The following is a 12,839-nucleotide window of genomic DNA, read 5'->3' on the forward strand; positions in this document are numbered from 1 at the left end:
CTGACCTGGTTCTTAGGCTCTAGAGCAGCTCTGCTGACCTGGTTCTTAGGCTCAAGAGCACCTCTGCTGACCTGGTTAATAATCTCTAGAGCAGATCTGCTGACCTGGTTCTCTGGCTCTAAAGCAGCTCTGCTGACCTGGATCTGTGGCTTTGAAGCAGCTCTGCTGACCTGGTTCTCTGGCTCTAAAGCAGCTCTGCTCACCTGGTTCTATGGCTCTAAAGCAGCTCTGCTCACCTGGTTCTATGGCTCTAAAGCAGCTCTGCTGACCTGGTTCTATGGCTTTGAAGCGGCTCTGATGACCTTGTTTTCTGGCTCTTGAGCAGCTCTGCTGACCTGGTTCTCTCCCTCTAAAGTAGCTCTGCTGACCTGGTTCTCTGGCTCTAAAGCAGCTCTGCTGACCTGGTTCTCTCTCTCTAGACGAGCTCTGCTGACCTGGTTTCTCTGGCTCTAGAGCAGCTCTGCTGACCTGGTTTCTCTGCCTCTAGAGCAGCTCTGCTGACCTGGTTCTCTGCCTCTAGAGCAGCTCTGCTGACCTGGTTCTTAGTCTCAAGAGCACCTCTGCTGCCCTGGTTAATAATCTCTAGAGCAGATCTGCTGACCTGGTTCTCTGGCTCTAGAACGGCGCTGCTGACCTGGTTCTATGGCTCTAAAGCAGCTCTGCTGACCTGGATCTCTGGCTCTAAAGAAGCTCTGCTGAAGTGGTTCTTAGGCTCTAAAGCAGCTCTGCTGACCTGGTTCTCTGGCTCTACAACGGCTCTGCTGACATGGTTCTCTGGCTTTAAAGAAGCTCTGCTGACCTGGGTCTATGGCTCTAAAGCAGCTCTGCTGACCTGGTTCTCTGGCTCTAAAGCAGCTCTGCTGACCTGGTTCTCTGGCTCTAAAGCAGCTCTGCTGACCTGGTTCTCTGGCTCTAAAGCAGCTCTGCTGACCTGGTTCTTAGGCTCTAAAGCAGCTCTGCAGACCTGGTTCTTAGGCTCTAAAGCAGCTCTGCTGACCTGGTTCTCTGGCTCTACAACGGCTCTGCTGACCTGGTTCTCTGGCTTTAAAGAAGCTCTGCAGACCTGGTAGTCTACCTCTAAAGCAGGCCTACTGACCTGGTTCTCTGGCTCAAGAGCAACTATGCTGACCTGGTTCTCTCCCTCTAAAGCAGGTCTGCTGACCTGGTTTCTCTGGCTCTACAGCAGCTCTGATGACCTGTGTCTCTGGCTCTAGAGCAGCTCAGCTGACCTGGTTCTTAGGCACTAGAGCAGCTCTGCTGACCTGGTTCTCTGGCTCTACAACGGCTCTGCTGACCTGGTTCTCTGGCTCTAAAGCAGCTCTGCTGACCTAGATCTGTGGCTTTGAAGCAGCTCTGCTGACCTGGTTCTCTGGCTCTAAAGCAGCTCTACTCACCTGGTTCTATGGCTCTAAAGCAGCTCTGCTGACCTGGTTCTATGGCTCTAAAGCAGCTCTGCTGACCTGGTTCTCCGGCTTTGAAGCAGCTCTGCTGACCTTGTTCTCTGGCTCTTGAGCAGCTCTGCTGACCTGGTTCTCTCCCTCTAAAGTAGCTCTGCTGACCTGGTTCTCTGGCTCTAAAGCAGCTCTGCTGACCTGGTTCTCTGCCTCTAGAGCAGCTCTGTTGACCTGGTTCTTAGGCTCTAGAGCAGCTCTGCTGACCTGATTAATAATCTCTAGAGCAGCTCTGTTGACCTGGTTCTTAGTCTCATGAGCACCTCTGCTGACCTGATTAATAATCTCTAGAGCAGATCTGCTGACCTGGTTCTCTGGCTCTACAACGGCTCTGCTGACCTGGTTCTATGGCTCTAAAGCAGCTCTGCTGACCTGGATCTCTGGCTCTAAAGAAGCTCTGCTGAAGTGGTTCTTAGGCTCTAAAGCAGCTCTGCTGACCTGGTTCTCTGGATCTACAACGGCTCTGCTGACGTGGTTCTCTGGCTTTAAAGAAGCTCTGCTGACCTGGGTCTATGGCTCTAAAGCAGCTCTGCTGACCTGGTTCTCTGGCTCTAAAGCAGCTCTGCTGACCTGGTTCTCTAACTCTAAAGAAGCTCTGCTGACCTGGTTCTTAGGCTCTAAAGCAGCTCTGCTGACCTGGTTCTCTGGCTATGAAGCAGCTCTGCTGACCTGGTTCTCTGGATCTACAACGACTCTGCTGACCTGGTTCTCTGGCTCTAAAGCAAGTCTGCTGACATGGTTCTCTGGCTCTAGAGAAGCTCTGCTGACCTGGTTCTCTGGCTCTAAAGCAGCTCTGATGACCTGGTTCTCTTGCTCTAGAGCAGCTCTGCTGACCTGGTTCTATGGTTCTACAACGGCTCTGCTGACCTGGTTCTCTGACTCAAAAGCAGTTTAGCTGAGGTGGTTCTATGGCTCTAAAGCAGCTCTGCTGACCTGGTTCTCTGGGTCTAGAGCATCTCTGCTGTCATGCTGACCTGCTTCTCTGGCTCTACAGCAGCTCTGATGACCTGGTTCTCTGCCTCTAGAGCAGCTCTGCTGACCTGGTTCTTAGTCTCAAGAGCACCTCTGCTGACCTGGTTAATAATCTCTAGAGCACCTCTGCTGACCTGGTTCTCTGGCTCTAAAGCAGCTCTGCTCACCTGGTTCTATGGCTCTAAAGCAGCTCTGCTGACCTTGTTTTCTGGCTCTTGAGCAGCTCTGCTGACATGGTTCTCTCCCTCTAAAGTAGCTCTGCTGACCTGGTTCTCTGGCTCTAAAGCAGCTCTGCTGACGTGGCTTCTTTGCCTCTACGGCAGATCTGTAAATGTAAATGTCAAGGTACTTCTAGAGCGCACTGTCACCAGACGGCCACCTTGCGGTGTCGCCTATGCGGTTTCCTGGCGCTGATACTCATACCGCTGTGGAACCCCTCCTGGCTTTCCCTGTGAAGTGTCCACTCCTGGGCACCCCCAGGGTGAAACCAGGCATCCTTAGCGCTGTTGGGGCCGGTGTGGAGGCTAAGCAAGCTATTGCCCAGAGTTGCAGCGTGGGGCCCGTGATTAGAATAGGCACCGAGGCGAGAATAGACAGGTCCGAGGAAATTGAGCCCGAGCCCCGCCAAGGCGGGAATCGAACCCTGGTCCCTGACCAGAACTCTGCTGATCTGGTTCTATAGCTCTAAAGCAGCTCTGCTGAACTGGTTCTCTGGCTTTGAAGCAGAGCTGCTGAGCTGGTTCTCTGGCTCTAAAGCAGGTCTGCTGACCTGGTTCTCTGGCTCTAAAGCAGGTCTGCTTACCTGGTGCTCTGGCTGAAAAGCGGCTCTGCTGACCTGGTTCTCTGGTTCTAAAGCAATTCTGCTGACGTGGTTCTCTGGCTTTAAAGAAGCTCTGCTGACCTGGTTCTCTGGCTCTACAACGGCTCTGCTGACCTGGTTCTCTGGCTCTAAAGCAGCTCTGCTGACCTGGATCTGTGGCGCTACAACGGCTCTGCTGACCTGCTTCTCTGGCTCTACAGCAGCTCTGATGACCTGGTTCTCTGCCTCTAGAGCAGCTCTGCTGACCTGGTTCTATGGTTCTACAACGGCTCTGCTGACCTGGTTCTCTGACTCAAAAGCAGTTTAGCTGAGCTGGTTCTATGGCTCTAAAGCAGCTCTGCTGACCTGGTTCTCTGGCGCTACAACGGCTCTGCTGACCTGCTTCTCTGGCTCTACAGCAGCTCTGATGACCTGGTTCTCTGCCTCTAGAGCAGCTCTGCTGACCTGGTTCTCTGCCTCTAGAGCAGCTCTGCTGACCTGGTTCTTAGGCTCTAGAGCAGCTCTGCTGACCTGGTTCTTAGTCTCAAGAGCACCTCTGCTGACCTGGTTAATAATCTCTAGAGCAGATCTGCTGACCTGGTTCTCTGGCTCTAAAGCAGCTCTGCTGACCTGGATCTGTGGCTTTGAAGCAGCTCTGCTGACCTGGTTCTCTGGCTCTAAAGCAGCTCTGCTCACCTGGTTCTATGGCTCTAAAGCAGCTCTGCTGACCTGGTTCTATGGCTTTGAAGCGGCTCTGATGACCTTGTTTTCTGGCTCTTGAGCAGCTCTGCTGACCTGGTTCTCTCCCTCTAAAGTAGCTCTGCTGACCTGGTTCTCTGGCTCTAAAGCAGCTCTGCTGACCTGGTTCTCTCTCTCTAGATGAGCTCTGCTGACCTGGTTTCTCTGGCTCTAGAGCAGCTCTGCTGACCTGGTTTCTCTGCCTCTAGAGCAGCTCTGCTGACCTGGTTCTCTGCCTCTAGAGCAGCTCTGCTGACCTGGTTCTCTGCCTCTAGAGCAGCTCTGCTGACCTGGTTCTTAGTCTCAAGAGCACCTCTGCTGCCCTGGTTAATAATCTCTAGAGCAGATCTGCTGACCTGGTTCTCTGGCTCTAGAACGGCGCTGCTGACCTGGTTCTATGGCTCTAAAGCAGCTCTGCTGACCTGGATCTCTGGCTCTAAAGAAGCTCTGCTGAAGTGGTTCTTAGGCTCTAAAGCAGCTCTGCTGACCTGGTTCTCTGGCTCTACAACGGCTCTGCTGACGTGGTTCTCTGGCTTTAAAGAAGCTCTGCTGACCTGGGTCTATGGCTCTAAAGCAGCTCTGCTGACCTGGTTCTCTGGCTCTAAAGCAGCTCTGCTGACCTGGTTCTCTGGCTCTAAAGCAGCTCTGCTGACCTGGTTCTCTGGCTCTAAAGCAGCTCTGCTGACCTGGTTCTCTGGCTCTAAAGCAGCTCTGCTGACCTGGTTCTTAGGCTCTAAAGCAGCTCTGCTGACCTGGTTCTTAGGCTCTAAAGCAGCTCTGCAGACCTGGTAGTCTACCTCTAAAGCAGGCCTACTGACCTGGTTCTCTGGCTCAAGAGCAACTATGCTGACCTGGTTCTCTCCCTCTAAAGCAGGTCTGCTGACCTGGTTTCTCTGGCTCTACAGCAGCTCTGATGACCTGTGTCTCTGGCTCTAGAGCAGCTCAGCTGACCTGGTTCTTAGGCTCTAAAGCAGCTCTGCTGACCTGGTTCTCTGGCTATGAAGCAGTTCTAATGACCTGGTTGTCTCCCTCTAAAGCAGCTCTGCTGGCCTAGTTCTCTGGCTCTAAAGCAGCTCTGCTGACCTGTGTCTCTGGCTCTAGAGCAGCTCAGCTGACCTGGTTCTTAGGCACTAGAGCAGCTCTGCCGACCTGGTTCTCTGGCTCTACAACGGCTCTGCTGACCTGGTTCTCTGGCTCTAAAGCAGCTCTGCTGACCTAGATCTGTGGCTTTGAAGCAGCTCTGCTGACCTGGTTCTCTGGCTCTAAAGCAGCTCTACTCACCTGGTTCTATGGCTCTAAAGCAGCTCTGCTGACCTGGTTCTATGGCTCTAAAGCAGCTCTGCTGACCTGGTTCTATGGCTTTAAAGCAGCTCTGCTGACCTTGTTCTCTGGCTCTTGAGCAGCTCTGCTGACCTGGTTCTCTCCCTCTAAAGTAGCTCTGCTGACCTGGTTCTCTGGCTCTAAAGCAGCTCTGCTGACCTGGTTCTCTCTCTCTAAAGGAGCTCTGATGACCTGGTTTCTCTGGCTCTAGAGCAGCTCTGCTGACCTGGTTCTCTGCCTCTAGAGCAGCTCTGTTGACCTGGTTCTTAGGCTCTAGAGCAGCTCTGCTGACCTGATTAATAATCTCTAGAGCAGCTCTGTTGACCTGGTTCTTAGTCTCATGAGCACCTCTGCTGACCTGATTAATAATCTCTAGAGCAGATCTGCTGACCTGGTTCTCTGGCTCTACAACGGCTCTGCTGACCTGGTTCTATGGCTCTAAAGCAGCTCTGCTGACCTGGATCTCTGGCTCTAAAGAAGCTCTGCTGAAGTGGTTCTTAGGCTCTAAAGCAGCTCTGCTGACCTGGTTCTCTGGATCTACAACGGCTCTGCTGACGTGGTTCTCTGGCTTTAAAGAAGCTCTGCTGACCTGGGTCTATGGCTCTAAAGCAGCTCTGCTGACCTGGTTCTCTGGCTCTAAAGCAGCTCTGCTGACCTGGTTCTCTAACTCTAAAGAAGCTCTGCTGACCTGGTTCTTAGGCTCTAAAGCAGCTCTGCTGACCTGGTTCTCTGGCTATGAAGCAGCTCTGCTGACCTGGTTCTCTGGCTCTACAACGGCTCTGCTGACCTGGTTCTCTGGCTCTAAAGCAAGTCTGCTGACATGGTTCTCTGGCTCTAGAGAAGCTCTGCTGACCTGGTTCTCTGGCTCTAAAGCAGCTCTGATGACCTGGTTCTCTTGCTCTAGAGCAGCTCTGCTGACCTGGTTCTACAACGGCTCTGCTGACCTGGTTCTCTGACTCAAAAGCAGTTTAGCTGAGCTGGTTCTATGGCTCTAAAGCAGCTCTGCTGACCTGGTTCTCTGGGTCTAGAGCATCTCTGCTGTCATGCTGACCTGCTTCTCTGGCTCTACAGCAGCTCTGATGACCTGGTTCTCTGCCTCTAGAGCAGCTCTGCTGACCTGGTTCTTAGTCTCAAGAGCACCTCTGCTGACCTGGTTAATAATCTCTAGAGCAGATCTGCTGACCTGGTTCTCTGGCTCTAAAGCAGCTCTGCTCACCTGGTTCTATGACTCTAAAGCAGCTCTGCTGACCTGGTTCTCTGGCTTTGAAGCAGCTCTGCTGACCTTGTTTTCTGGCTCTTGAGCAGCTCTGCTGACCTGGTTCTCTCCCTCTAAAGTAGCTCTGCTGACCTGGTTCTCTGGCTCTAAAGCAGCTCTGCTGACGTGGCTTCTTTGCCTCTACGGCAGATCTGTAAATGTAAATGTCAAGGTACTTCTAGAGCGCACTGTCACCAGACGGCCACCTTGCCGTGTCGCCTATGCGGTTTCCTGGCGCTGATACTCATACCGCTGTGGAACCCCTCCTGGCTTTCCCTGTGAAGTGTCCACTCCTGGGCACCCCCAGGGTGAAACCAGGCATCCTTAGCGCTGTTGGGGCCGGTGTGGAGGCTAAGCAAGCTATTGCCCAGAGTTGCAGCGTGGGGCCCGTGATTAGAATAGGCACCGAGGCGAGAATAGACAGGTCCGAGGAAATTGAGCCCGAGCCCCGCCAAGGCGGGAATCGAACCCTGGTCCCTGACCAGAACTCTGCTGATCTGGTTCTATAGCTCTAAAGCAGCTCTGCTGAACTGGTTCTCTGGCTTTGAAGCAGAGCTGCTGAGCTGGTTCTCTGGCTCTAAAGCAGGTCTGCTGACCTGGTTCTCTGGCTCTAAAGCAGGTCTGCTTACCTGGTGCTCTGGCTGAAAAGCGGCTCTGCTGACCTGGTTCTCTGGTTCTAAAGCAATTCTGCTGACCTAGATCTCTCCCACTAATGCAGCTCTTCTGACCTGGTGCTCTGGCTTTGAAGCAGCTCTGCTGACCTGGATCCCTGGCTCTAGATCAGCTCTGCTGACCTGGTTCTCACCCTCTAAAGCATCTCTGGTGACCTGGTTCTCTGGCTCTAAAGCAGCTCTGCTGACCTGGTTTCTCTGACTCTACAGCAGCTCTGTTGACCACTGTCTCTGGCTCTACAATGGCTCCTCTGACCTGGTTCTCTGGTTCTTAAGCTTCTCTGCTGACCTGGTTCTCTGGCTCCAAAGCAACTATGTTGACCTGGTTCTTATGCTCTAGAGCAGCTCTGCTGACCTGGATCTTTTGCTGTAAAGCAGCTCTGCTGATCTGGTTCTCTGGCTTTGAAGCAGCTCTGCTGACCTGGTTTTCTGGCTCTAGAGCAGCTCTTCTGGCCTGGTTCTTAGGCTCTAGAACAGCTCTGCTGACATGGTTTTCTGGCTCTACAACTTCTCTGCTGCCCTGGTTCTCTTGCTCTAAGGCAGTTCTGCTGACCTGGTTATCTGGCTCTACAGCAGCTCTGCTGACCTGGTTCTCTGCCTCTACAGAAGCTCTGCTGACCTGGTTCTTAGGCTCTAGAGCAGCTCTGCTGACCTGGTTCTCTGGCTCTAAAGCAGTTCTGCTGACCCGGTTCTCTGGCTGTAAAGCAGCTCTGCTGACCTGGTTCTCTGGCTCTAGAGCAGCTCTGCAAACCTGGTTCTTATGCTCTACAGCAGCTCTGCTGACCTGGTTGTCTGGCTCTCCAGCAGCTCTGCTGATCTGGTTCTCTGGCTCTAGAGCTGCTCTGCTGACCTGGTAATAGGCTCTAGATCACCTCTGCTGACCTGGTTCTCTGGCTCTACAAAAGCTCTGCTGACCTACTTCTCTGGCTTTGAAGCACCTCTGCTGACCTGGTTCTCTGGTTCTAAAGCAGCTCTGCTGACCTGGTTCTATGGCTCATAGGCGGCTCTTCTGACCTGGTTCTCTGGCTTTGAAGCAGCTCTGCTGACCTGGTTCTATGGCTCTAAAGCAGTCCTGCTGACCTAGATCTCTCCCTCTAAAGCAGCTCTGATGACCTGGTTCTCAGGCTCTATAGCAGCTCTGCTGACCTGGTTCTCTGGCTCTAAAGCTTCTCTGCTGACTTGGTTCTCTGGCTCTAAAGCAACTATGCTGACCTGTTTCTCTGGCTCTAGAGCAGCTTTGCTGACCTGATTCTCTACAGCAGCTCTGCTGAGCTTGTTCTCTGACTTTGAAGCAACTCTGCTGACCTGGATCTCTGGCTGTACAGCAGCTCTGCTGACCTGGTTCTCACCCTCTAAACCAGCTCTGCTGATCTGGTTCTCTGGATATAAAGCAGCTCTGCTGACCTGGTTTTCTCCCTCTAAAGCAGCTCTGCTGACCTGGTTTCTCTGGCTCTACATCATCTCTGCTGACATGTATCACTGGATCTAGAGCAGCTCTGCTGACTTGGTTCTTTGGCTCTAGAGCAGCTCTGCTGACCTGGTTCTCTTCCTCTAAAGCAGCTCTGCTGACCTGGTTCTCTCTCTCTAAAGCAGCTCTACTGACCTGGCTCTAAAGCAGCTCTGCTGACCTGGTTCTCTGGCTCTAAAGCAGCTCTGCTGACCTGGCTTCTTTGCCTATAGGGCAGATCTGCTTATCTGGTGCTATAGCTCTAAAGCAGCTCTGCTGACCTTGTTCTCTGGCTTTGAAGCAGAGCTGCTGAGCTGGTTCTCTGGCTCTAAAGCAGGTCTGCTGACCTGGTTCTTTGGCTGTAAAGCAGTTATGTTTACCTGGTTCTCTGGCTGAAAAGCGGCTCTGCTGACCTGGTTCTCTGGCTCTAGAGCAGCTCTGCTGACCTGGTTCTCTGGCTCTAAAGCAGCTTTGCTGACCTGGTTCTCTGGCTCTAAAGCAACTCTGCTGACCTGGTTCTCTGGCTCTAAAGCAACTCTGCTGACCTGGTTCTCTGGCTCTACAGCAGCTCTGCTGACCTAGATCTCTCCCTCTAAAGCAGCTCTGCTGATCTGGTTCTCTGGCTTTGAAGCAGCTCTGCTGACCTGGTTCTCCGGCTCTAGATTAGCTCTGCTGACCTGCTTCTCACCCTCTAAAGCATCTCTGCTGACCTGGTTCTCTGGCTCTAAAGCAGCTTTGCTGACCTGGTTCTCTGGCTCTAGAGCAGCTCTGCTGACCTGGTTCTCTGGCTCTAGAGCAGCTCTGCTGACCTGGTTCTCTGGCTCTACAGCAGCTCTGCTGACATGGTTCTCTGGCTCTAAGGCAGCTCTGATGACTTCTTTCTTAGGCTCTAGAGCAGCTCTGCTGACGTGGTTCTCTGGCTCTAGAGCAGCTCTGCTGACCTGGTTCTCTGGCTCTAGAGCAGCTCTGCTGACCTGGTTCTCTGGCTCTAGAGCAGCTCTGCTGACCTGGTTCTCTGGCTCTAAAGCAGCTCTGCTGACCTGGTTCTCTGGCTCTAAAGCAGCTCTGCTGATCTCGTTCTTAGGCTCTAGAGCAGCTCTGCTGACGTGGTTCTCTGTCTCTAGAGCAGCTCTGCTGACCTGGTTCTCTGGCTCTAAAGCAGCTCTGCTGACCTGGTTCTCTGGCTCTGGAGCAGCTCTTCTGACATTGTTCTCTGGCTCTACAACGGCTCTGCTGCCCTGGTTCTCTTACTCTAAGGCAGTTCTGCTGACCTGGTTATCCGGCTCTACAGCAGCTCTGCTGACCTGTTTCTCTGCCTCTACAGCATCTCTACTGACCTGGTTCTTAGGCTCTAGAGCAGCTCTGCTGACCTGGTTCTCTGGCTCTAATGCAGCTCTGCTTACCTGGTTCTCTGGCTCTAATGCAGTTCTGCTGACCTGGTTCTCTGGCTGTAAAGCAGCTCTGCTGACCTGGTTCTCTGGCTGTAAAGCGGCTCTGCTGACCTGGTTCTCTGGCTGTAAAGCGGCTCTGCTGAACTGGTTCTCTGGCTTTGAAGCAGAGCTGCTGAGCTGGTTCTCTGGCTCTAAAGCAGGTCTGCTGACCTGGTTCTCTGGCTCTAAAGCAGTTATGCTTACCTGGTGCTCTGGCTGAAAAGCGGCTCTGCTGACCTGGTTCTAAAGCAGTTCTGCTGACCTAGATCTCTCCCTCTAATGCAGATCTTCTGACCTGGTTCTCTGGCTTTGAAGCAGCTCTGCTGACCTGGATCCCTGGCTATAGATCAGCTCTGCTGACCTGGTTCTCACCCTCTAAAGCATCTCTGGTGACCTGGTTCTCTGGCTCTAAAGCAGCTCTGCTGACCTGGTTCTCTGGCTCTAAAGCAGCTCTGCTGACCTGGTTCTCTGGCTCTAAAGCAGCTCTGCTGACCTGGTTTCTCTGACTCTACAGCAGCTCTGTTGACCTCTGTCTCTGGCTCTACAATGGCTCCTCTGACCTGGTTCTCTGGTTCTTAAGCTTCTCTGCTGACCTGTTTCTCTGGCTCTAGAGCAGTTCTGCTGACCTGGTTCTTATGCTCTAGAGCAGCTCTGCTGACCTGGTTCTTTTGCTGTAAAGCAGCTCTGCTGACCTGGTTCTCTGGCTTTGAAGCAGCTCTGCTGACCGGCTCTCCGGCTCTAGATCAGCTCTGCTGACCTGCTTCTCACCCTCTAAAGCATCTCTGGTGACCTGGTTCTCTGGCTCTAAAGCAGCTCTGCTGACCTGGTTCTCTGGCTCTAAAGCAGCTCTGCTGACCTGGTTTCTCTGACTCTACAGCAGCTCTGTTGACCTCTGTCTCTGGCTCTACAATGGCTCCTCTGACCTGGTTCTCTGGTTCTTAAGCTTCTCTGCTGACCTGGTTCTCTGGCTCCAAAGCAGCTCTGCTGACCTGGTTCTCTGGCTCTAAAGCAGCTCTGCTGACCTGGTTCTCTGGCTCTAAAGCAGCTCTGCTGACCTGGTTTCTCTGACTCTACAGCAGCTCTGTTGACCTCGGTCTCTGGCTCTACAATGGCTCCTCTGACCTGGTTCTCTGGTTCTTAAGCTTCTCTGCTGACCTGGTTCTCTGGCTCCAAAGCAGCTCTGCTGACCTGGTTCTCTGGCTCTAAAGCAACTCTGCTGACCTGGTTCTCTGGCTCTAGAGCAGCTCTGCTGACCTGGTTCTCAGGCTCTAGAGCAGCTCTGCTGACCTGGTTCTCAGGCTCTAGAGCAGCTCTGCTGACCTGGTTCTAGAGCAGCTCTGCTGACCTGGTTCTCTGGCTCTAGAGCAGCTCTGCTGACCTGGTTCTCTGGCTCTACAGCAGCTCTGCTGATCTCGTTTTTAGGCTCTAGAGCAGCTCTGCTGACGTGGTCCTCTGTCTCTAGAGCAGCTCTGCTGACCTGGTTCTCAGGCTCTAGAGCAGCTCTGCAGACCTGGTTCTAGAGCAGCTCTGCTGACCTGGTTCTCTGGCTCTAGAGCAGCTCTGCTGACCTGGTTCTCTGGCTCTACAGCAGCTCTGCTGATCTCGTTTTTAGGCTCTAGAGCAGCTCTGCTGATGTGGTCCTCTGTCTCTAGAGCAGCTCTGCTGACCTGGTTCTCTGGCTCTAAAGCAGCTCTGCTGACCCGGTTCTTAGGCTCTAGAACAGCTCTGCTGCCCTGGTTCTCTTGCTCTAAGGCAGTTCTGCTGACCTGGTTATCTGGCTCTACAGCAGCTCTGCTGACCTGGTTCTCTGCCTCTACAGCAGCTCTACTGACCTGGTTCTTAGGCTCTAGAGCAGCTCTGCTGACCTGGTTCTCTGGCTCCAATGCAGCTCTGCTGACCTGGTTCTCTGGCTCCAATGCAGCTCTGCTGACCTGGTTCTCTGGCTCTAAAGCAGCTCTGCTGACCTGGTTCTCTGGCTCTAAAGCAGCTCTGCTGACCTGGTTCTCTGGCTGTAAAGCAGCTCTGCTGACCTGGTTCTCTGGCTGTAAAGCAGCTCTGCTGACCTGGTTCTCTGGCTGTAAAGCAGCTCTGCTGACCTGGTTCTCTGGCTCTAGAGCAGCTCTGCTGACCTGGTTCTTATGCTCTACAGCAGCTCTGCTGACCTGGTTGTCTGGCTCTCCAGCAGCTCTGCTGATCTGGTTCTCTGGCTCTCGAGCTGCTCTGCTGACCTGGTAATAGGCTCTAGATCACCTCTGCTGACCTGGTTCTCTGGCTCTACAAAAGCTCTGCTGACCTACTTCTCTGGCTTTGAAGCACCTCTGCTGACCTGGTTCTATGGCTCTTAGGCGGCTCTTCTGACCTGGTTCTCTGGCTTTGAAGCAGGTCTGCTGGCCTGGTTTTCTGGCTCTAGAGCAGCTCTGCTGGTGTGGTTCTCTCCCTCTAAAGCAGCTCTGCTGACCTGGTTCTATGGCTCTAAAGCAGTCCTGCTGACCTAGATCTCTCCCTCTAAAGCAGCTCTGCTGACCTGGTTCTCTGGCTCTAGATCAGCTCTGCTGACCTGCTTCTCACCTTCTAATGCATCTCTGCTGACCTGGTTCTCTAGCTCTAAAGCAGCTCTGCTGACCAGGTTCTCTCCCTCTAAAGCAGCTCTGCTTCCCTGGTTTTTCTGGCTCTACAGCAGCTCTGTTGACCTCTGTCTCTGGCTCTAGAGCAGCTCTGCTGACCTGGGTCTCAGGCTCTATAGCAGCTCTGCTGAC

The sequence above is a fragment of the Triturus cristatus genome, chromosome 1_1 (genome assembly GCF_964204655.1).
Source record: "Triturus cristatus chromosome 1_1, aTriCri1.1, whole genome shotgun sequence".
Classification (NCBI taxonomy): Eukaryota; Metazoa; Chordata; class Amphibia; order Caudata; family Salamandridae; genus Triturus; species Triturus cristatus.